Source organism: Alosa alosa, chromosome 2, assembly GCF_017589495.1.
Source record: "Alosa alosa isolate M-15738 ecotype Scorff River chromosome 2, AALO_Geno_1.1, whole genome shotgun sequence".
Lineage (NCBI taxonomy): Eukaryota > Metazoa > Chordata > Actinopteri > Clupeiformes > Clupeidae > Alosa > Alosa alosa.
The window spans coordinates 5,769,417-5,795,119 of record NC_063190.1 but is presented as its reverse complement, the minus strand read 5'-3'; the positions used below and the strand labels follow the sequence as shown (position 1 = coordinate 5,795,119).

The window sequence follows — 25,703 nt, the reverse complement described above, 5'->3', positions numbered from 1 at the left end:
TGCAGATAACGACTTCGTTCGCTCTGTGAATCTTTTATCAGTCCCTCCAGGAATTCGCGATGTTGCGATCGCAACAATTAACGCAAATTCAGCAAATCCTCGTGAATTCTGGGCGACCTCGCAATTTTGTCCAAACACTGCAACTTTTTCGCAAATTTGACCAATCATCATGGTTTTCCTGTGAAATTTCACCTACCACAACAGTCCCTCGCGCAGAATGTTGAGTCAGATGCCACATTCACTTCTGCAGACGCCAGAGACTTGTTCACCCCTCTGCTGTTTTGATGACAATAAATAGAAGGCTAATGTTAATGATCTGCTTTACTTGCATCTCTCAACCTGGTGTTGCTAACCTGCCTAGGCTATGAAAGTAAGTTAATTAAGGCCTACTTGTTTTACTGACATTTGAGTAGGCTACAATATGCAACCCATTGGCAAACGTTTACACCTGGAGATGTCCTTTTAGCTCGTGTCATGTTTGCTAGCTTGTGGGCTCAGTTTGTGTAGTGCTACCAAAATCATAGAAATTAATAACATTGTAAGAAATTGACCTCTTCTATGATCCAAGAATGATTTCATATGAGTTATTTTTTTTAACATTTATTTTAACTAATGACATAGAAAACATCCCGAATTCCAGCCACATATCGTAATGCACTATGCAAAAAGTTTTTTCCAGTCGTAGCCGAACACAGTGAGATGCAAGCGTTCTAATCCGCTTAGAAATGTTATTACGCTACTCTCATGTCCTTAAAGTGGCAGGCAGTCAATTAGACTTACTCACCACCAATGTAATTACAGCCATCAATTTGAAATTACTAGATACTTAGTTGGCTATTAGTAATTATGCAAGTCACAGAATATGAATTATTAAAAAGATATGAACTTAATATGAATTACAACATATATGAATGTATTGAAACATATGACATGATGCCATCTCTTTAGGGCGCTGTCTTTTTTGGACAGTTCTACGAAAGGTTATACTGCTTTGTGAATTACCCCAGTCAAAATATTTACACAAATAAAGTAGGCCTACTTTGATTTTCTGTAACCCTTACTATTTACCTTTACTTATCCTTTTTAATAAGCATCAAGATGATCAGTGTAATTTTGGTCTTACTAACCTTATCAGTGTAATTTTGGTCTTACTAACCTTAATTACCCTTAATTTAAAAATAATTTTTAAAAAAATCCCAACTATTTTTGCAATTTTCACTACCTCTCGCAATTTCTTCGCAACAAACAGCTAAAAACACTGCAACTTCCATCGCAATTTTTTAGAAAAGTTGTCGCGAAATCAGGCATTTTAGATCGCAACAATCACAAAAAATCCTCGCGAAATCCTGGGACTGTTTTATATGTACAGTATGGACGCTCATGTCAAGACATTATTTTCAGAATCTTGCATTCATTTCAATCCAAATGCAAGGCAGCTACAGCGCTACACCCCCCTGTTCTCGCCCCCAGAGTGTAGCGCTGTAACTGTCTGACTGCCGGAATTCCCCTTTAAGTAGGAAATCACTGATTGAAGTGGACATTTGCCCCGAAAGATTTCAATGAAAACATTGAGACATCTGAGATGAGCCATCCAAATATGCATAAATATTATATTAATTTTCATTTAGCTGATATTGTTGCCAAAATGGCTTACATTTGTCAACTATATTACAAGGGATTACATTGTCCCCGGAGCAACTTCAGGTTAAGGAGACAATGATAACACCACATTTCACAACTCGGACATTGCACTCTGCCTCTACGTAAGTTTTTTGTCATATCTCAGATATGGTATCCTTGACTCACTCAAGCGGCAGCTTGACAAAGCCCTTCCTGTTCTTCATGACTTTTTTGTTGACTCCTGGGGAGGAGGTGAGGGACTCTTCTGCACCACCGACGACAATGACCACTGCATTCTCAATTCCACTCTTTGTCAACAGGTGCTCAATACTTGGCTTGCTTACTGGATAAAGGCCTGTGACATCAGAAAAATGTAAATGAGTGGAAGGTTTTTCTAGTTGGGACGTTGTGTAAAATGCAAATAAAAACAGAATGTAATTATCTGCAAATCTCTTAAACTCATATTTAGTTGTAAATAGGACAGACAACATATCAAATTTTGAAAATAACAAATTTGACTATTTCATGGAAAATATATTTTCTTTTTGAATTTGATACCACCAACATGTTTCAAAAAAAGTTGGGACGGGAGTAACAAAATGCTGGAAAAGTTGTGTAATGATAAAGAAAACAAAAGGAGGAATGTTTCACAACTACAGTAATTAGGGTAACTGGCAAAATGATTGGGTATGAAAAAGAGCATCCCAGAGGCAGCCTCTCTTAGAAGTAAAGATATAGGGGTATTCATTACATTACATTACATTTGGCTGACACATTTTTAACCAAAGCGACTTACAACATGGTAAACATGTTTAACAGTACAGTCAAGTGTTAAGGTAAGAACATATATTAATACTGACATTGGGTGGCGTGTTCCTTTAAAGAGGGGAACTCTTTTATAATTTGTAACTAAGTAGCTAACTTAGTTACTTTTTGGAAGAAAAAAAACTAGTAACTGTAACTAATTACTATTTAAACTCTTGAAATCTGAAGGACATATCAGGACCCCTGCTGGACCCCCTGCAGTTTGCCTACAGGGCAAACAGGTCGTCGGATGATGCCGTCAATATTGAACTGCAATTCATCCTGCACCACCTTGACTCCCCAGGGACGTATGCCAGGATCCTGTTTGTTGGACTTCAGCTCAGAGTTCAACACCATCATGCCTGAACTCCTACAGTACATCCGAAGCTCACCTAGTTCTCGGTGCCTGCCACCACCTGTCAGTGGATCATCAGCTTCCTGACTGATGGGCAGCAGCATATCAGACTGGGGAGCATCTCATCCAAAACCCGGTCCATCAGTACTACACTAATGACTGCACCTCAAAGAGCCCGTCTGTAAAACTCCTGAAGTTTGCAGATGACACCACCATCATTAGTTTGATCCAGGATGGTGATGAGTCTGCTTACAGACTGGAGGTGCAACACCTGGTCAAAACCACCTGGAGCTTAACCCCAAGTCAGAACCACCTGGAGCTTAACCCCAAAAGACTGTGGAGATTGTTGGATTCTCTGGTTGTTGCGTTGTGTTTTAGTTCTAATGTCTGTATTGAAGATGGTCAATAAAGCTTGACAGCGATTAGATGATGATTTATTGTAGATGGTACAATAATGAATAACAGAACACAGGCTAAGTCTCAAACAGTAAAACTGTGCAGAGTCTAACAGTTAACAGTGGTTGTTATTAGAAGCGGCTGCTGAGCCTTCCGACAGAAGATGCTCCTCGGGTTGCTTCCTCGATCCGTCAAGAGACAAAGCCTGTTATACTAAAACATACAAACGTCAATCATGCCAACGTGGCAGGTGCCAACCAGTGTACAAAACCCGGCCCTGACCAGATGGAGATACTAGCCCGAATAGGCAGACATGCTGTCTCCCTCGGCCCATGTTATCACTGATGTTCCTCGGATGTTCCTAAACATCGGCCTGTATGACCTTCCTGCTGGTACACAGGCCTAAGGCACAGTTATGTACAATAATATGGACCTCTCCCTGTTGTATACTACACACAGAAGTAACATATGAACACATCAGAATACAGTGAGAATACCCCAGAATTCTACAAGATGACCGTGGACTTTAGGAGAAGTCCCTCCCACTCTCCCCCTCGCCATTCAGAACGACACAGTGTCCACTGTGGATTCTTTTAGGTTCCTGGGATCAACCATTTCACAGGACCTAAAATGGTCTCCCCACATTGACTATCCAGAAAAAGGCCCAGCAGAGGTTATACTTCCTGAGACAGCTAAGGAAGTTTAATCTGCCTAAGGAGCTTCTGACCACTTTCTACTCAGCCATTATTCAGTTTGTCATCTGCACCTCCATCACTATCTGGTTTGGGTCAGCCACCAAACGGGACAGGGCCAGACTGCAACAGACAATTAGGGCTGCAGAGAGGATCACTGGAGCTGTCCTTCCCTCCATCCAGGACCCGTACCGGTCCAAGGTCAGGAAAAGGGCAGCAAAAATCTCTGCAGACCCATCACATCCTGGTCACAAACTGTTCACCTCCTTCCCTCTGGTAGGCGATACAGGGCACTGTTCGCCAAAAACAGCTGACACAAAGACAGCTTCTTCCCCCAAGCAGTCACTCTGTTGAACGGTCAGAAATAGCCCCAGCCCTTACACTGATCAAGGTCAATCAGCACTGTTCTGCTCATCTACCTCATGTACTGTAGCCTGACGTAGCCATACTCAATTCTAGTCAGAATATGAGCCTGATACTGCTCCATTGGGACGTAATTATGGGGTGTGTTCCAACCGATACAGAGGGGGGATGCCTCTGCACTCAACTGGATAGACCTAACCCATCAGAGCAACAAAATAACTTACCATGATATGTAGGAAGAACACACAAACCATCCTTCTTTTCCACAAATGCCTTAACATTGTTTTCTGGTCTTTTGTAAAAGTTATTGTGCCGTCAATATCTCCAACAACACTCATTAGCGAAATCTAAGAGATACGTAGTAGGGTAGGCTATTAAAAAACTTAAAAATAATTCTGTTGAACACTGATATGCTACAAACATGTTATAAACAGCTGGGAAAGGCTGTCGCAAATCCCTCAAACAGGTGGTCAATCAGAGATTTCAAACGAACGAGGGAACAACATGTCACAATGCAACACGATGTTTTCCCTTAATGAAAGTGAAACCATGAGTTTTCCCACATCTCAACGTTGGCCAAAGTTTTCAGAAATAATCGTTTTAAGTGATAAAACCTGAAATAATATGCATTTTCCATATGGGGTCTTAGAAGCCATCTGTCTCCTTCTAGCCACAGCGTTTTTGTTGCAAACATTATCAACCTAAGCATGCTCAGATGACGTGATAGACGAGGCGCTGTTGCTCACCTGTCTATCACCATAAAGCCCGATTTGATTGGTCCACCAGATTTGGGGCGTTGCTCCACAACGGAGCAATGCCAGACCGAACTTCCCGACCTCAAATGTTGTGGCCGGGACTAAGTTCGGCTGGCACCTAGGCTACATGTACTGTATACTTCAATCGTAAAGTTACAGTATTGTTATTAATACATTATCATTGCACTTAACTGCTTTGCACTATGTTTAAATTTAAATCTTTTTTATTTTTTTAATTAAGTTTTCCCAAAGGTGTTATACAAATATTAACAAGAACCACAAACCTTACAAAACCCAACTAAGTGTAACAGACATGAAACGTACTATACAAAGACTATTTGAGATTATTGAAATTATAGACAGAGCATGTGAACACAAACAACATGAAACAAATAAAGACAGTATTTGACAAGACAATACGCTACAGGGGACATTACAATGGGGGTGAGGAGCGTGACTGTGTGTGTATGTGCATGAATAGACATGTCCATGCATGTAGGTGTGTGTGTGATAAATGTTTTTGTGTTGAAATGTTAAAATCAGCAGGATTGGCATAGTATGAAATGTTGTAGGTCATAGTACTGTATCCTAGTTATAGTGGGTATGAAGTTTTGAGTATATTGGGTTGGGTCAGGCTCATCCGATCTTTCCTCTGACTGCTCCAGCCCTGACCCTGGGGGGGCGTCCAGAGGCACCTAATGCTAGAACCACCCCACTCCCGTCCTCCCCTGCCCCGATACCAGTTGTTATCCTACTGCCAGCTCATCTACACACCCCACTATCCCTGTGGTATGTGTGCCTTCTAATGTCTAAGTGCAGTAAAAGAGGCGCGGAGCCGCCTCTGGGGGTGTGAATGTTGGACATCACATGAGGAGCATTAAAAAGTGAGGTGTACACAGTGAAGCTGGCCCTGGAAGTCACAGGGGAAGAGGAGGGCTGTGGAGGTGTGGTGGCAGGGAGGCCCCTCCGGGTGCTTATCCTCCCTCGGAGTAGACACACCCCTCCAGCTCATCCACCCAACCACCCCCCAAGGGAGCCAGTCCTAGGCCTCTGGAGGCCAGAGCAGCACAGAGGAAAACTACAGGTTGACGGTAAACCATTCAGGGGAGGAGACATAGAGGATCAAATTGGGGCATGTAATGGGGGAGAGGGGGTTATCCCAATCCTGCTGATTTGTCTCAATTGCTGTATTCATGGCCGTAGCTACCATTGAGGACACCGAGGTCATGTCCTCTGTATTTTTTTCTTCAATTTTCGTTTCATTTATTGAGTAGGCTATGAATATCCAACGAGACAATTATCCTTGCATTAACGCACCATCACGTGACACGTCGTTGCAGATGAACTTGACGGTTTGTTCATTTCTGTCAGAAGGCTTAATCTTAATTCACCTGACCTGAACAAAGGCTGCAACAGTTAATGTTTGGAAAGCCAGCAGAAGTTGAGCAGAAAAAGAGAAGGAGGGAGGGTGAGAGAGGTTATGGTTGAATACAATACAGCTGTAATATGGCTACCAATGAGATGCTAACCTGTAATGAAAATGTTATGTTGAAATTCAGTGGAGATGCAGTTAGCTAACCTGCACTGAAACTGAAGCTCTATCAATGTTATATACTATGGATAATTAATGGTGTGATGGATATTATCACATGGCCCAAACATACTGTAACATAGTAAATTATATAATTAGCCTATGTAATTTAGAGATTTGTTGTTTTAAGCAATCCAATACAGGAGATAGAAATCAGGCAGTTAAGGATAAAAAGGGAAATGATTGGTGAAGGGCCCTCCCAAGTGAGTGAGAAGGTAGCCTACAAGCTCTGCAGCCTATGACCTTGCAATTTATAAATGCAACATTCCCTTTGCTGGTGGAGAAGCAGAGCATTCTTAATAACAGATGGAGCAGAGTCCAGTATAAATATCCAAAGCCAATTTGGGAAATGGGATGAGGTGCATCTAAAAAAATGGAATATTGTGGAGAAGTGTGTTGGTTCAAGTTATAAACAAAATGGGGTGCCCAAAATTTCTGGCGACGCCCCTGACCTTGGTATTTAAAAAGTGGCTGTATTTATGTATTGTATTTATGTATTGGTTTGAGTGGTAAGTAATCTGAGTGTAGAAGGAGTATGGCGGACAATGGTGAGGCAGGTTTACTATGGTTGATAAGTGATTGGTAAGTGGAATCGTGAAAACTGAGTCTCAGGCAGAGGGGGCCAGCAGAGCTATGAATTTAGGAATTTGGAGAGTGATGGCCAAATGGAGAGGGTGTCTTCTGAGTTATTACCAGAAGGGCTAGTGGATATTTCTAGTGAGATGTGATCCAAAAATAGGTTTTTCCAGATAGAAATATGGATTTTGTTTTTTGTTTTCCAGTTCATGTGGATGGTTTTCTTGGTGACCGCTAGCGCGACCAGCAGAGTTTTACTGTTCAGGTGGTTCAGGTTGATTGTGGTGGTGTCTCCAAGCAGACAGAGAGATGGGGATGTTGGGATGCAGCCAAAGAAGGTGGAGAGGATTTTCCCAGAATTGTTTTATAGGGGTACAGTGCCAAAGTGCATGAATATATGTGTCCGGGCAGTTCTGAGTGCAGTTGGGACAGATGTCTGAAGTGGAGCCCATATGAAATAATTTCCGTCCAGTGAGGTGAGTCCTGTGGATAATCTTGTATTGTATTAGCTGCAGGTTAGTGTTTTTGATCATGAGAAAGGTGTTTTTGCAGACTTGGGTCCAGAAAATGGCATCACTGGGAATAGGTAGATCCGATTCCCATTTGGCAGTGGGAAGACTTATAGTGATGTCTGTTTGCGTCACTATTCTGTAGATTTTGGATAGTAGTTTTTTTGAGGATGGAATATTGATTAGCTGTGAGATATGTGTCGCGAGTTCTAAGTTGTCCTTTGGAGTGTTGGTGGCTGATTTGATTGCTGATTTAATCTGTAGGTACATGTATTGTAGGAAGTGTTTGTCGGTGATGCCAAATTTCTGAACCAAGTCCGCAAATGTGGAGAAGTTGCCATTTAAAAAAAACATGTTGCAGATGAGTAATGCCTCAATCTTTCCAGGTGCGGAAGTTGAGTGTTTTGTTGTTGCAAGTGAAATCGGGGTTATTCCAAATTGGGGTGAGTTTCGAAGGAGAAAGCTTTGTGTTAAGTAATGTTGTGGAATTTCCACCAGGCTGTCAGACTTGAGCTAATTGTGGGCGCTTTGAAACAGGGGGTGTTTTTTTTATTGTCGGGGTAAGGAAGGGCAGGTCTGAGATCTGGAAATGATTGCAGATATTTTGTTCTAAGTCTAGCCAGGTGATATTGGATTGGTTGGGGTGAGTCCATCTGTGTACATATTGAAGATGCCAAACAGTTTGTGAAATGTGGTGCCTCTAATCCTCCTAGATTCTTTGGTTTTTTGAAGGGTGGATCATTTTATTCTTGGAGTGTTGTTTTTCCAGTAGAATTGTGTGATTGCTGAGTCTAGATATTTGAACCAGGAAGTGGTTGGTTGTATTGGGGTCATTGAGAGGAGGTAGTTTACTTTGGGTAATATTGTCATTTTGATAGTGGATCCTGCCCATGATGTGGTAGGTTTGTCCAGCGATGGAGGTCTTCCTGAATTGATTTCAGAAGGGCGGTGAAGTTTATTGTAAATAGATCTGAGGGGGAAACTCTTCTACCCAAGTAGGTGATGTGGTCAGTGCATAGGGGTATAGGTAGTGTGGTGTCTGCTGCATCCCAACTTTTGGGTTGTAATGGGAGAACAGATGATTTATCCCAATATTGATATTTCAATCTTAAATCTCAGTCTATACTGATATTGCGCAGATTGGCAGATAGCGGACCGCTGGTGGTATGCTGCCGGTGGCGTGCCACTTGTGATTCGCCGTTGGACCACCATCTATTTAAATTTAACTTGTCATGAATATTAAGAAAAGTTAATAAAATGGTATATGGAGTATAACTGAACAAATTAAAAAGATTTTAAACCAATAGTGGCAAAATACCCATGTCTTCATGGTGTATTTCAGAGAACACTGGAAAACCTACAGTATATGTTCTGGTATGGCTACATACAAAGTCAAAGTCAGCTTTATTGTCAATTTCTTCACATGTTCCAGACATACAAAGAGATCAAAATTACGTTTCTCACTATCCCACAGTGAAGACAAGACATATTTTACCAATTTAAGTCCACAGACAAACATAACATTCAAGTAAACAAAAAAGTAAGTAAATAAGTAAATAAGAGTACGACGTAGTAAGACGAGACGAACACGTAAAACTTTCGGACAAACACTTTTTAAACGAACAAAACACCGTACGGTTGGGACATAGAGAGGTCGCTGCGTGTGTACGCGCCGCCATCTTGGATCATCAAGCATATACATATCTCGTGTTCTACAGTGTATATTATATGATTATTTGAGTTAATACTAATGTCTGGTGAAAATGTAATTTCCCCGCTGTACATCATGTACACACTACTGCTCAAAACCTAAAGCTCTTCTGTTTTTCATTGGCTTCTATGTATATTTTCATACAAGAGTGAATGTCATCTATAGAGAGAAGCTGAAATACACAGTAAACATGTAAACAATATGGAAACCAAAAATAGTGAAATAATTTGCACACATCATTGAGTACTGTGACCTGGATGCCCCTGATGATGTTGACTTCTTTTTAAAATGGCCTGTTTTTACTTTCTCGTCTTGTTCAAACAGTCAGTTCACTAGCTCTATTTTCAACCTTATTCTTTTGTAGGAAAAATTGTAGCAAGTGTAGCAGGACAATCTTTCAAAGGCCCCATGTCAAGCCTTTCACTCAAGGTTTATGGGCAGAGAAGGGTATATGGGTCATTGGAGACTTGGTGAAATGGTGATGACTCTTTACTAAGCAGTATAGTTATGGCAAAGTTAAAACTAACTGTACTGCATTGCCGTGGTTGAACCCAGGGATATTTAAGTACAATATACAGCAGATTATATTTCGGTAACTGTTGGAAAATCTATGAATCATGTGTATTTCAGAGATGTGTAGACATACATACCCATTCATCTTGATTGTTAATTATTAGCAGTGTGACTCTTTGTGTCTTGCAGTAGTCTCTAGCCTTATGCCATGGCGTAGAGAAAAGGTAGCAACTGGTTTCATGAAGACTCAAATATAACTATATATAACAAATATAGTTGTTTTCTGTACAACTATATTTTATCTTATCTAGTGAGTGAGGGAGGATATATTAATAATCCATTTCAAATCAAGGTCAATCTAGTGTCTGTTTGCTTTATGAAGACAATATTACAGAATTCTGTACTAAAGACAAAAACAGTGTGAGATATTGTGCTTTGCTTACTTTTTTGAAAGTTAGTTTTGGACAGTCTCCAAAAGAATAATAATGAAAGAAAACTCTCTAGTGCAAACTACTGGATGTGTGAATAGGGTGTAACTGTATACAGTACCTTTCCTGCGCTTAATGCTCATGATCTCAGCAGTCAGATTAGTCACCGTGGTCATTAGCTTATCATCTTAAGAGAAGAGGGTCTTAATTTAATAACATACAACTGCATTATATTTGGATTATATTTTTCAAAGAGACTCAAACTGAAATTATATTTTTGTGGGATATAGATTCATACAAACAGGGGTTAATGTTATCTCAAACATTAGGCCCACCAAATGTAACTTAAGCCATAAATATTGCTTAAATAATTAACTCAAATGAATATTCCAATGGGAGGAATAGAAAAGTAGCCTTTTTTATGGTCTTTTATAGTAAATACAGACCTGTTTGCTGTAGTTTAGATGTCAGTGAATTTAAAGAGGAAGCCATATTATCTGCTTTAGTCTCCAGATTCATCAACCTTCCTTCTTGTTGACCAACTGCAGAAAACCAAATAAGTGACAACTTGACACCATATCTAAAAAGGTCAGTTTAAACCATGACATCAACATTTAATTCAGTGGATTTGATCACCCAAATCTATATCTAATTTGATCAACACAGTTTAGTGTGCTAGTTGCACGATCAGTGCTGATTTCATAGGCCATGTATTCACACATTCTCCTTGTTAAAGCATGTCTGGAGAATTGTGGTTAGAAAATTCCAGTTAATATGACGACATGTGCTAACTTTTTCAATTGACAATAAAATGTGGTTTCTTCCATGAGAACATTGAAGATATTTCAGCTGTAGAAGAAAGTGTAGTTTGTGTTTTGTGGAGATACCCACCAGTTTCCTGCATTTTGGATGCAACTGAGTCTAAAGTGGATGACATGTTGTTCACTGCAGTTTCCAGCTCTTGCATCTTTGCTCCCTGTTGGCCAGCTGCAGAGTAAAAAGTTGACAATAGATGTCCCAAAGGAATACTCACTGCTATTGACACTAAATACAGTAACAATAGGTTGAATTAAATTGTGTTCTGCTATTGACCATGCAACTGTACAGAGGTGTGATGAGCCATGTGAATCCATTCTAATTCATTGACATTCTGAGCTGGTGTATGAAGATGCAGTCTAACCTGTGTCCTGCAGGCCTGATGAAAGTGCATTCATTGAAACCGTGAGATTGGTGACGGAATCTTCCAACACAGTGATCGTCCTGCCCTCTTTTTCAACTGTAAGACACAAAGCCACAGTGTACACTTCACAAAATATAATTGTTTTCTGAAAGTAATTATTACGAGTTTATAGTTTTGCCAGTTACATGGCAGATCTAATACAAAACTGCTAAGTTAATTTTGACAGAAATATAACAGAATAACATAACATATACTATTAGGTTCAAAATCAAATTTCACCACATTTTGACTATTTCCTCAATGAAAAGATTGGCAGTTAACTCTGCATTCCTGTATAAGATCTTCAGTTTTGAAAGTATTGGACATTTTGATGAAGTAATTTGTTATTTGGGAGAAAGATACAAACCTGTTTGCTGTAGAGTGGATGGTATTGTGTCCAAAAAAGAGGAAACGTTAACTGCGGTTTCCAGCTCTTGCAGTCTCACGTCTTTTTCCTTGACTGTATGAGGGATTTGTAGGGACTTTTAGAAAGGTCAAGTTAGAACAGATATCTCTATATTCTAACCAATAGTAAGAATGTAATTTTGGCTTGCACAGCACAACAAACAGAATGTGGTTATGCTGTAATCCTCTAGTGAATGTCTTTCTAAAAATGTTGACGTTGTAGCTTCATGTTAATGAACTTAATATTGTTATGGAGTCAGGACAACAAACCTGTTTGCTGAAGCCTCGATAGGATTGTGTTCAAAAAGGATGACATGTTTATTGTTGTTTCAAGCCCTTTCAACTTTAGGTCATGTTGGCTACATTCTCAAATCTAAAATCTTTCTCCTTTAATGATTTTTCCCTGGAACTATATACCTAAATGTTTAATAAAGGTTTTCCAGTAAAGGAGGCCGTGTAGTCTTATCTCAGTTGTAACAGCAGCAAATGTAATAGAGTACTAAAGTGTGACATCACGTTTCCGTAGCAACCAATTTTCTGTTCTACACAAACCAAATTAACATTGTGAAATACTATGCCAGACCAAAGTTTTATAGAAAATGAACGTTTTTTTGCAAGTTGATAAGCAGTTTGCCTCTCCGATGATTGAAGCAATTATTGAGAATAGATCGTCTTCATTTTTTATTAAAAAAAAATGAAACTAACGTGGTGTAAACCGCTGTCGACATGGTGCAATACTTCCTGAATGCAATCATCAGTCAGAGTCTCATTGCCTACTTGCCAATTTTTTTTAAAAAAAGTGTCCGAAGCCAGTAACAGTAATAATGTTATGTAATCGGAACAGATTAGGCAAATTTACCGTTACGTTATAAACTTTATCCTTCATCTTTCTAGCGCGAACTTTTCCTTTCAAGACCCCGGAAAAATACATAAAAGCCTCGACATGTTTCGATCTAGTGATTTTCACCTCTTGAAATTGATTTATTCTCGTTTTAAAAGAAAGAAGAAATGGAAAATGCCATCTCTGGTTCGGTTGTTTAGAACAGAAAATCTGGCTGCCAGGACAACGTGACGTTTTCACTTTAGTACTCTATTTGCTGCCAGGGTAGTTTATTAACTAGGGTAGTTAATTAAACTTCGATCAGGCCAATCAATGCACATCGTGTATAGAGACGGTAGGTGGGCTTAACATAATGATGGCAGAGTTGTGTCAGTTCGGCGTGAATTCCCTGCTACTTGAAAACAAAGAAGATGGATGCTGCTGCTTGCGAACAACGTGACACGAGTTAAGCTTTGTTTAAGTTGGCAAAAGTTTGAACTAGCCAACTAGCTCCGCTGGTGGGAAAACGCATGGGACTCATGAGTTGTAGCGCTATCCTGCGTGTAGAGGAAATTTGAAAGACAACCGTTTATCCGCCCCTCGGACTGAGCACTGGATCGTCAGGCTAGTCTTTCATATGGTGAGTGAGTCAAACAGATGACTGTACAGTATATTCCAATGGTGCAGTCAAACCTGTGTTCTGAAGGCCAGATGAAAGTGCATTCATAGAATGAGTAAGATTGATGACAGACTGTTACAGTTTTTTAGCTGAAAAACACAAACAAACAAAAACAATTAGGTGCAGCTATAGAAAGGTGTTTTTGTTTTTTGACACTGTATCAGTATCCTTAAAAGGTCTTTAATAGAAACTATTCGGTTGCACATCTTCACATTATAGCATTGAAACACATTTACAACAGTATTGTAGTGTAGGCTAATCTAAATTTCCTTTTTATGCCTTATAGCCTTGTAAGTTACATGCATTAGCTAGCTGCTTTGGCTAAACTACCCCTAATGTGGGACAAGTTCAGCCACAAGACCACTTTTTAGAGGAACCCATATTTTGCAGCTCATTCTCATACTGTATGCTACCTTGTAGGTTAGCTTCCATTTGGGTGGTTGTAAAGGCTACTTTTAAAATATTTACATTTTAATTTCAAATGGTTACTTTTATGGTGGTTGTGGACCTAGCTTACCTTGTTTTTGGAAGTAGACAGAAACCCAAACGTCAGTCAATGCCAAATGATACAATGCCAGGAGCATCAAAGATCCGTCTAAATCCTCTCTGGTAGCATAGTTGACAGGATGGTGTGAAGCGTGCGCCACACACTTCTGTTTAGCTAGCTGCTTATTTTCTTGAAATGTCAATTGTATGAAAGTGCATGAGAACTTAGTGAGCAAATTTTGACTGATGTTCTTTGCCTAAGCTTCACATTTGTCTGATGTTCTTTGTCTTAGTTAGGCAAAATGTGTTTGCTTGTTATTCAGCTATCCTTATATTTAATAAGCTAAAATAAAAGTCTTGGTTAGCAGGTCATTTTCAGCTATGGAGTTTAAGGAGGACAATAATGTTTCCAAAAAAGAGGAAGAAGGATACAGATGTTCTCACCACTGGGAGAATCTGATTACTGTGGTAAGACACGGTTATGATTGTTTATGATGATTGGATTAGATATGACTGCAGGTGTCTTTGCTGGATCTATGTGTGCCTTTATTCAGTCTAAAATTTAGTAACAGGTTGAGGATATGCAGATGAATATAATTTAGTCTTTCATCTCTGGTGGTAAAACATTTTGAATAGTTTAAACGGTTGAAAAGCATAAGTATGCTAGTGTGTACAGTACCCTCCAGAATTATTGGCACCTTGGGTAAAGTTGACTAAAAACATATAAAAAATAATATTTTGGTGATTCATTGTACTCTCACAATAAAAACAATGAGGATAAATCCACCCTTGAGGGGAAGAAAATTTATTCTGAGAAAAAGGAAAATCTCATAATGAAATACACATTTAACGAAAACACGTTGCTCACAATTATTGGCACCCCTAGAAAAATCTTATATACAAAACCTAACAGAAGCATTTTCAGATTAAATGAAAATTGCGCTCTTTGGCTAGAAACACGTTAGGTGTGTTTGGCATAGAAGAATGACTATACTAAAAGGATCCCATACCTAATGAGAATTATGGTGGAGGCGATGTGGTATTGTGGGGCTGTTTTTATTCCCAAAGGCCTTCGGAATCTAATTAAGGTGCATGGTATCCTGAACAACAAGAAATACCTGAACATTTTCAAAGGAAATCTGTCAGTCTCTGACTAGACACTAAAAGTCGGTCATGATTGGATCATTCATCAGGTCAATGAACCAAAACAATCGTCCAGATCAAAACAAATATGGTTTACTGAACACAAAATCAAGCTTCGGCCATTGCCATCTCAGTCCCCTGATCTAAACTCCATTGAAAAATAGTGGGGTGAGTCAAAGAGGAGCATGCACAAGTGTGGACCTAGAAATCTGGACGATCTGGGGAGATTTTGTAAAGACGAACGGTCTTAAATCTCTTGCTTTGTATTCTCCAACTTTATGGTGTGTCATAGGTGAATATTACAAGCTGTTTTTTTTAGCAAAGGGAGGCTTAAGAAGGTATTATAAGCAGGGGTTCCAATAATTATGAACAACATGTTTTTGTTAAAAATATTTATTTCTTTATGAGATTTTCCTTTTTCTCAAAATAAATTTGCTTCACTTCAAGGTTGGATTTTTCCTATTTTTTCATTGTGAGATTACAATAAATCACCAACAGATTATTTTTTATACCCGTTTTTAATCAACTTTAGCAGAGGTGCCAATAACTCTGGAGGGTACTGTATGTGTGTGTGTTGTAAGACAGTGTGCAGTCCCACACCTTTTAGACTAATGCCTTGAATGCCCTGAACACTTACCATGTAATTCAGATGACAGTGAAGTTAAAGAACACCTAGATTTGTCACTGCACTTTTGACTTCTGTCAGCTCTTTGTAGTCAGGTTGCTGGCTATGAGGTGCTGCAAAATGTATACTTTAGTTAGCTTAAACCAATCCTCCAATCAGATGATTAATGTATCAGAAGTAATATATGATTAATGATTAATGATTAAAAAGCCGTGTAGGCATTTTTTAGGATTATAAACCTGTTTGTAGATTTGATTTGACTGAATGTAAAGAAGAAGCCATGTTGTCTAAGTTAACCTTCTAAAAAACTCCAACACGTTGAGCAAGCTCAAGCTTGCTTAACTCCCAGAAGAAGGCATGTAGCCGAAACGCAAACTCAAGCTTGCTTAACTCCAGGAAGAAGGCATGTAGCCGAAACGCGTTGGAGTTTTTTAGAAGGTTAACTTAAACAAGCCATAATAATAAAGGCTTTTTGACTTTTTCAATAGAGAGTGCCTTGGAGTTTTTTGATTCTAAACAAATAAAATAGATAAAAGATATAATGATGATGATGATGACAATGGTAAGAACTAGAAAAGTACACAGTGCAGGTACAGTGCAAGTTCTCATCCTTGCATTAAAATAAAGCCGTTAATATTTTGATGGTCTCTCATTTAGTAATTCTCCATCATGTTTCACATTTATTGCAAAATGAATATGGAACTAAAGTTTGATTTATATTGTAATCGACAGACAGACATACCCATTCATTTTCATTGTTCATTGCTAGCAGTGAGGCTCCTTGTGTTCTGCAGTTTGACTAGCCTAGAAATCTAAACACACCCTAGCGGCGGCTAATTAATTTGCTCAGCCTGTACATCTAGTATCAAACCATAGGGATTTCTATTGGCTGACGCGGGACGCCATCCAATCACAGCTTCTATTTTGTTAGAGAGTCTTAAAGCGGGCTTAACAGGATAACGACAGTCCTGCGACGATGAACAACAAGGAAGGTGGCTATGGCGAATGAAGAGCGGTTGTTTGAATCGGCGTTGGCGTCAACTTTGGAGGAGTTGGACTTTTTTTTTTTTTTTTTTGAAAGTTGAGCAACACAATGCACTTAAGTAATTCCTTTCGAAGAAGGATGTATTTGCCGTTTTGCCGACCGGTTTACGGATATGGTCGTAGCGCTGGCCTATTGCATGCCTAGGCAGTTTGAAAGACAATTCTCTGCCCGCCCCTTGGATTAAGCGAGGTGAATGGTTCGATTCCAGACTATACATTTCAATGATAGGATGGCCCGCCAGGCTACAGTTTGACAGCTCTTTTTTCGAAGAGAATAGCAACTGGAGTGGGATACTTGAAGAAACCGGTCAAATTTATTGTCCTGGATTTTTGTCTATTTTTGTTTATTGTCGTGTGTGGAGGGGGTGTACCTGTGTGTGTGTGTGGGAGGGGGTGGTATGTTTATGTGTGTGTGTGTGTGTGGGGAAGGGGGGGTGATGAAATGGTGTGTGTGTATGGGGGGGTTATGGTGTGTGTGTGTTTGGGGGGTATGGTGTAATGGTGTGTGTGGAGGGGTGTACCTGTGTGTGGGGTGGGGTGTGTGTGTGGGGTGGGGGGGGGGGGGGGCAAAGTGGCAAGTGCAAAAAAGAAAGAAAAAAAGAAAAACTGATAATTGTATCTTCCCTAAAGTAATGCCCAATTGTTTTTGGTTGTTTTATGTTTGTCACACCATAGGACATTAAAGGACCGTTCTGTAGCCTAACTCCAGTAATTTCTTCACCAATTTCTCACTTTTGTTGTCACATTTTTCTCTATGGAGCTCCCCCTACAACTTTAGCAAGTATACATGTGCTGGGATGAAACGCTTTATTGACGGAAGTATGCATGTTTTACTCTGCTACGCTAGATGGAAATTTGCCCCCATTCCTGTTCATAAACACCAAAACATTCCATATTAGTTTCAATAGTTTGCTAACTAGTGAACTTTGCATCATCAGTGTAATTAGTTAAATAGTTGACATTACTTGTTGAACATTTCCATGGACATTCTTGGGGATGTAAATTGATATATAAAAGAAGGTGCAACTTCTATGAGTGGCATGCAGTAACTATAGGTTACTTTATGTAACCCTGATTCTCTGAGGGAGATGACCGAGACATATCACTATGGGATACGCCCCTTGCATGGTTATTCACCGAAGCAGAGAATGTCTAATAAGAGAACCGCCACTCTCGGGAAATTTCCTGTTTCTGAACTGGTTGCAGTTCCTTTTCTGGTTCCACATGAGGGCGCTCACGAATAAGTGCAGAATTAATGGAGGTCTATGGAGCTATACCCCTCAAATCCACTTTTCTCGGGATATAATTTTTTGGCCAGAAATTTAAACGTTGCATGCAAAAGAGGGGGCAGAGAAAATACACACCGCTGAGTATTATATTTTTTGAGTCACTTATTTGTTCTAAAAAGCCTTTCAAATGCGTCAATGACAGTCATTCATTAGCAGAAAGCTAGAGAGTTGTGGGCAACAACGACCCAACCTGTAAGAAATCGAAAGGACGTAAGTACTCGTTCATTCAACTTTTGACCTATAATCCATATGGATCTTGCAGAAATCTTCGATTTTTCAACGACAACCATGTGAAAGAGACACATTTAGCCGTCTAGCTCCATAGTCCCCCATTGTTTTTGCACTTATTCGTGATCGCCCCTAGCGGAACTGCAGCAGGTTGCAGGTACAACGGAGTTAATAGGGAGTGATCCGGCTCTCCATAAACGGGCTCTGACCGAAGCCTTATTCAATCACGCCTTTAGTCGCTATTGGTCAGTGCAACAAGAGGCACCGCCTCCTCTTACAACATCTCCTGCATATGCCCAATTTCCTCATTCCAGGAAAACTAGCTCTTCGCAGAAGGCATTTGGGGCAATCTGGTGAGATGTCTCGCTCATCTCCCTCAGAGAATAATTTTCTTTCGGTCGACTTTGCTTGACTATCTCACTATGGGATATAGAAAGCGCCTGAGTCAATGACTAGCTCCGCCGAAGGATTTAGCTGGTCAGCCCAATCCTTGCTAGCTAACTCAGAATCTTCATCAGAGAGGGTTTCCAACACCGGGTCCTCACTGATCCAAGAAGGTCGACCGCTGCCAGAGAATGCCTTGATTGAGGCAAACTGGGCACATGGGATGTGTGACTCTGGACACAATATTAAATCCGCAGGCGCTTGGACAAGGGCACAATGGTTCTTAGACCTTCTTGGGGTTGGTTCTCCATTGAGCAGACATACTGTAGCTGGTGAGCTTGCTCGTCAACGAGAAAAATGCTTGTTAGCTTAGTAGGCAACCGGTAGGCTAACCTAGGAAGTAAAAAGCCAGATAGCTGGGGAGCTAGCTAGCGAGTTACGAGTGGTAGCTTGTTCTGAAGTCTGTTAAAGGTGCTTTAGGGCCGGGACACACCAAGCCGACGGCCGACCGTCGGCAGAAAAGCAGTTGGACTGATCAGTCGGCTCCCGTCTCCCCGAGTCGGTCAAAAAAGTGCCTGGGAACACACCGAAGCAACACTGAGCGTACGTTTAGCGCATGCATGAGACCTAATACATTTCCATTACAGCAGGCAGAGCTAAAAGATTCAGGGCCGGAAAGATTGTCTAGTTAACAAGATTAATCTATTGGTAAGAATTCGCCAATGGAACGAAATAGCACTAGTATCGGACTTCTCTGACTAAGCATTAAATAAATATAAATATATATTGTGTACTATTTTATTGTCATTGCTTGTGTGTGATAGCCTGCCGAGCCAGACCCACATTAAAATGTAGGGTCTGGGCACTCACCGTTCGCAGTGCTCAGTCCGAGGGGCGGGATAATCAGTTGTATTGCAAATTCCCTCTGCATGCAATAGGATATTTGTTTTCAAGTAGCAGGGAATTCAAGCCAAACCGTTGCAACTGTGCCATCAATCAATATGTTAAGCCCACCAAACGACTCTATACACGATTTCAATGCCTGATTAAGTTTCGATTTCTGGAGCTCACAAGCCAACGGAGAGTTGCTAGACTAGCCCTGGCAGCAAATGTAATTTGCTGCCGCTAGGGGCGCGTCTAGATTTCTAGGCTATGTGTGTGATTCTAATGAAACACTTTTTAGAATAAATAGTTTATTTTTGCCCGTTAATCAAGCTAGCTAGCTAACGTTAGCACAGTAAACGAAAAGCGAATGGGAACTGCTAGTGATGTTCTAGCTAGGTAGCAACTAAGGACTTTGGTTAAACTCGTATGTTGTTGCAAATTAACCCGAAATAACATACGTTCAGCAACTGTGTGGTAATCTACTAGTTCTAGCAAAAATATGTTTGGATAGTTTATCAAGATGGGTTCATAACTTACATTGCTGAATGTAGTGCTAATTGTCATACTAATCCGAAAATGTTTAGTCAAGGGCTAGCACTCCACCAATCAGATGGTCATTGAGGCCGACTTCCACTGGCCGATTTGACATGTCAAATGTCAATGACTTTGACTTGTCAAATCGGCCAAAATGAATGCCGACGGCTCCTCCGACTAATGGCATGAGACACACGGAACAGACTCAAATCACCGACCTTATCCGACGACGGCCGATAATCGGCTTGGTGTGTCCCGGGCCTTAAGCAATGTTACGTAGTTTCTAAGCTAAAACATTTTTTGTCACATACAACATACATCACCTCACCATCCGCTAGCTGCCTGTGCCTCGAATACACTGTAAAAAAAACCTCAGACAATAATTATGCACATTTGGGAGAGTTTCAATTGCAAGGGAGGGAGTAGCGAGCTAGCTCTCTGTTTTGTTTGAACGTCAACAGAAGTGACGTTACCCAACATCACTTAGAGCAGTGGTTCTCAAATGGGGGTACGTGAAGGCACTCCAGGGGAAATGTGAGATTTTAAAATATACATACATATATTGATATTTATTAGGGCTGAAACGATTCATCGAGTTACTCGAATAACTCGATTACAAAAATTACTCGAGGCAAAAACCCTGCCTCGAAGCCTCGTTAAATTCCTATGATGCGACTATAATGCCGCGGGGATCTGATTGTTCCACACGACAGTTGTTCAGGAAGCACACCATTAGCGCTGAATCGCGGATACATTCTGAATTTAGCTGGCGCAATTGCGGAGTCAAGATGTCCATAAATGGCAGAGAATGTCTATAAAGTTTTCAAGTAAAGTTTTGGGATCATTACTCAAAAAGGAAAAGAACAAGCATCTGAACCGAAAACCGATAAATCTATCAATTTATCTAGCCTATCTATCTATCTACGTAGCCTATAGCCTACATTGATGTTGGCTGATTTTAATCACATACTGTATTTGTAGCGATGTCGTGATATAATGTTTAGCTTTGATGTTTTTAAGTAGTAAACTTATTCACGTTCAATTGCAAGACAGTAGGTTATGCCTAAAAAGAACCCCTTCTTATACACATGCATGCACCCTCATCTTCTCTCACGCACCGCACGAGTGCACACACACACACACAGGTTGCTAGGTTACCACAGCAAATAGGCTCACCCCCAAAAATAATTTTTAGTAGCCTAATGGTAAAATTATTTGTTAGTAGCCTAATGGTAGGCTATTTTTTAGTAATGGTAAAAATATTTGTTAGTAGCCTAATGGCAAATGCTACAGGTGTAGAAATCTACATAAAACAGATATTTACTTTGATGTCAGGTCTAGATTACAGCATGAAACTTGTTGTGCTTATTAATACATTACATTGCGTTCCCTCTTCTCCCTCCCAGCACTTCACAACCTAGTATGGACAGCTTTGTTCGCCCAGCTAAGTCATGCAGAAGAGGTTGCAATTTTACAGAGAGAGTATTTTGAACATTATTTAATTGTTGGCACTGGCACTTATAAACACTAAATGGGTAAATTGGTCTTAGTTTTGGAGCCAAATGTTGGAGTTAGAATAAATCTGTGTGCCAATTGGAGTTAGAATAAATCTTTGTGCCAATTGCTTGATCATTTTACAGCAATGTCATTTTCTTTATGCATTATTTGTTTTGGTTGTTTAAAAATTAAAAAAAAAAAAGTTATCCGATTAAATCGATTAATCGATCGATAAAGTGCTAGATTAATCGATTACAAAAAGAATCGATAGCTGCAGCCCTAATATTTATCAGTTCCAAAGTTTAATAAATTAGACATTGATGGCACAGTGCTCTGTTTTAAGTCTTTTTTCTCAACTAAAAATGCTTTGCACTGGTTAGGGGGTACTTGGCTGAAAAATATTTCACAGGGGGTACATCACTGAAAAAAGGTTGAGAACCACTGACTTAGAGCACCAAAGTCAAAGCTTCCCAGAACTAGCGACGCCACCGAGGGGCTAAAATAGGGATACCGCGAGTGAAGAGGTGAAAAATTAAGCAATTGGGTCTGTGCAGGAGATGTTGTAAGAGGAGGTGGGGCCTCTTGTGATTGAATAGGGGCTTCAGCGAATAATGACACAAGGTGCGTATCCCATAGTGAGATGTCAAGTGATGTCAACTGAAAGAGAACCCAGTCTGACACCATTAGTCTATCTTACCATAATTCACTGTAAGTGGGTTAAGCCTATAGCTAAAAAGGAGCTGAGGGTCTAATCGTGTGGGCAGATGATGGTAGGCATGTGGGCAGATGATGGCAACACCAATTTATGGGGATTTACAGCAGCATTGGACACTTTCACTTCCTGTGTCCCATGGTTGGAAATCTCACCGTAAAAGAGAACTGCACCTGAAAGAGTTCATTAAAGGAAAATTCCAGCGCAAAATGAACCTGGGGTTAATAACAAATGTGTACCGAGTTCGGCCGTTCGCTGGGATTTATTTTCATGCTAGTCGAATGTGACCAGTTTTATTGCAAACCGCTAATTAGCGTTTAACGCTAGCCTTCAGGGCACACGTACAGTAAAAAGAAATCGCTATTTCTATACCACTAACAAGGCTCAAAATAGCACCACACTTAGGACCGGTCCCATTTCTCCCCCCTTAAAACTTCAACTTCGTTTTGATTGCCCTCAACATTAAAGCCCCCTCGACAAGGGAAGTGGAGGTGAAGTAGCCTGACAAGCCAGACCCACATTAAAATATAGGGTCTGGGCACTCACCGTTCGCAGTGCTCAGTCCGAGGGGCAGGATAATCCGTTGTCTTTCAAATTCCCTCTGCACGCAATAGGACAGTGGCAGCGCTATGAGTCTCATGCGTTTCCCACCAGCGGAGCTAGTTGGCTAGTTCAAACGTTTGCCAACTTAATAAAAGCTTAACTCGTGTCACACTGTTCGCCAGCAGCAACATCCATCTTATTTGTTTTCAAGTAGCAGGGAATTCAAGCTAAACCGTTGCAACTCTGCCATCAATCATTATGTTAAGCCCACCTAACGACTCTATACACGATTTCATTGGCCTGATTAAGTTTCGATTTCTGGAGCTCACAAGCCAACGGAGAGTTGCTAGACTAGGGGCGCGTCTAGATTTCTAGGCTAGAGGTGAAGATCTTTCCCTATGAATTGGGACACCACTATATTACATTACATTACATTACATTTGGCTGACGCTTTTTAACCAAAGCGACTAACAACATGGTAAACAGTAAGTTTTAGAACAATTCTCACAATTTTAGGACAGTTTCAAAAAAACATTAGAGTACAGTAAGAATAAGTGCGTCTGTAAGTGCTGTTTTTAGCAGTTACTTGTCAGTTTAAAACGGCTGGTGAGTGCTAGGATCAGTAAGACTTGTTGTAAGTGTTGCTATGAGAGTAGATGTTCTCTAAAGAGCTGGGTCTTCAGGAGTTTTTTGAAAGTGGAAAAGGATGTCCCTGCCCTTGTAGGAACTGGCAGTGTGTTCCACCAACGAGGAACAACAGATGAGAAAAGTTTGATTGGCTTGAGCGCATCGGTGGTAGAGCTAGACGCCGCTTAGTCAGAGGAGCCGCAGAGCGGTCTGGAGGTAGTGTAAGTCTGTATGAGGGCATTCAAGTAGGTGGGAGCAGAACCGAGACTACTTTGTAGGCAAGCGTTAGAGACTTGAATTTGATGCGGGCCGCCATAGGTAGCCAGTGTAGCTGGATGAGCAGCGGGTAACATGTGCCCTTCTGGGTTGGTTGTAGACCAGGCGCCGCTGCTCTGGATCATCTGAAGTGGTTTCACTGCGCAGGCTGGGAGACCTGTCAGGAGGGCATTGCAGTAGTCGAGTCGTGAGATGACTATTGCCTGAACCAGAAGTTGGGTAGCATCTTGAGTCAAGTAAGTCCTGATTTTCCGTGATGTTGTAGAGTGCTAAACGGCATGACCGGGCTTACTGAGGCAACATGATCTGAGAAGTTTAGTTGGTTGTCGAGAACAACTCCTAGATTTCTTGCAGTCCTGGTCGGTGAAACAGACAGGGAGTCAAATTTGATGTTGATGTCGTGGTGTTTGGTAGGTTTAGCTGGGATGACCAGCAGTTCAGTCTTTGAGAGGTTCAGCTGGAGGTGGTGTGCCTTCATCCATGTAGCTATGTCTGAAAGGCAATCTGAGATCCGTGCTGAAACCAGGGGGTCGTCAGGTGGAAAGGACAGATAGAGCTGTGTGTCGTCTGCATAGCAGTGGTATGAGAAGCCGTGCGAACGGATAATCTGTCCCAAGGAGGTGGTGTAGATAGCAAAGAGGAGGGGGCCCAGCACTGAGCCCTGGGGGACCCCTGTGGTGAGATGGTGAGGTGCGGATAGCTGACCAAGCCATGATAATGCTAAACGAGCGGCCCTGTGAGGTAGGATTCAAACCAGGAGAGAGCAGAACCGAGATTCGGCGTCAGCGTAGTATAGAGAGAAGGATACGGTGATTAACCGTGTCAAAGGCAGCCGATAAGTCAAGCAGAATGAGTACTGATGACCGAGCGGTCGCCCTGGCTTCTTTTAAGGCTTCTGTTACAGACAGCAGAGTCGTTTCGGTAGAGTGGCCGCTTTTGAACTATATGCAAATTAGTGTAGCGAACGTGCTCACCTGCGTCTTCGCAGCGCCGACGTGTCTACCGGTAGTAGCCTGCTACTATTTTCATTCAGGAACATGCCGTTCCAGCGGTCATTGTTGTGTGGGCTGTGCTGGTTTATCTGAGTCTGGTTAATCAACAAAGATATTCGTGTTCATGTGAACGCCAGAACACACCTTAAATATTGACGAAAGATCCCAGATCAGAATTCAGGGCAAATAATTTTTCAAACGTTCCGTTCCGAACGGTTCAGGTAGGCCTATGTTTAACGTTTTCGTTCTTGCATGCGTTCCTCCACCAACATATCGGTCCTGAACCGGTTCGGAACGCAAAATATCGTTCGTTCTTAAAGTTCCGGCAGTGTTTGGTGGGCCTATCAAGTCTATTTTTGTGGACTTTACCTTAGAATAGACATACTCATTATTTAGCCTATACCGTAGCTATGCCCAAAAATAATAAATCACAGGCGGCATCCAAAAACATTCAGATGGGCTATCCATCCCATAGCCTACAGACTTACTGTAGGCCTAACCTATGCCTATAAATAATTTCTTATCAAAAATATTTCTGGATACGTGCTAAACTCCTTACCTGGTTGTAGCCTAAGTTTTATCCATACGGAGATCTTCAAAGGCTTGCGCTATAATTCCAACCCTGTTTATAAACTAACCTTTCTGTTGCTGACAAGGCCTATCTCAAATTTCCCGTTTAACTCTTCTACATAGAATAGGCTATAATTAGCAAAACATTTCAAATCCCGACTTTGAAACGACAAGGCGTGGACAGGCAAAATAGGCTATTAAGCATAGGCTACAAACAATTTCCAAATCAGTTTCAGTAGCCTACGCTACGAGCTGGCCTAAGATCCGAAGTGGCAGACGGATAGGTTACATTACAACAGCAAGACATTACACATTTGGACCAAAGGTCCATTTATTCATTTTTTTTTTTTTCAAACTGCAGAAATCAAATTATTAGGCTGTTATATAGAGAACGAAAAAAAAAACGTTATTAACCGGTTTTGTGGATTTCAG

At 40.8% G+C, this 25,703-nt stretch overlaps 1 long non-coding RNA gene across 1 annotated transcript; it reads right to left on the bottom strand.

Annotated features, from left to right (window-relative positions):
* Positions 1-10,763: 10,763 nt before the first annotated feature.
* On the bottom strand, positions 10,764-11,546 carry LOC125284486. Its single transcript, XR_007191874.1, has 3 exons — positions 11,494-11,546; positions 11,205-11,300; positions 10,764-10,855 (listed from the first exon to the last, which is right to left on the bottom strand). It is a non-coding gene; the product is annotated as an uncharacterized LOC125284486 (long non-coding RNA).
* Between the last annotated feature and the right edge of the window lie 14,157 nt (positions 11,547-25,703).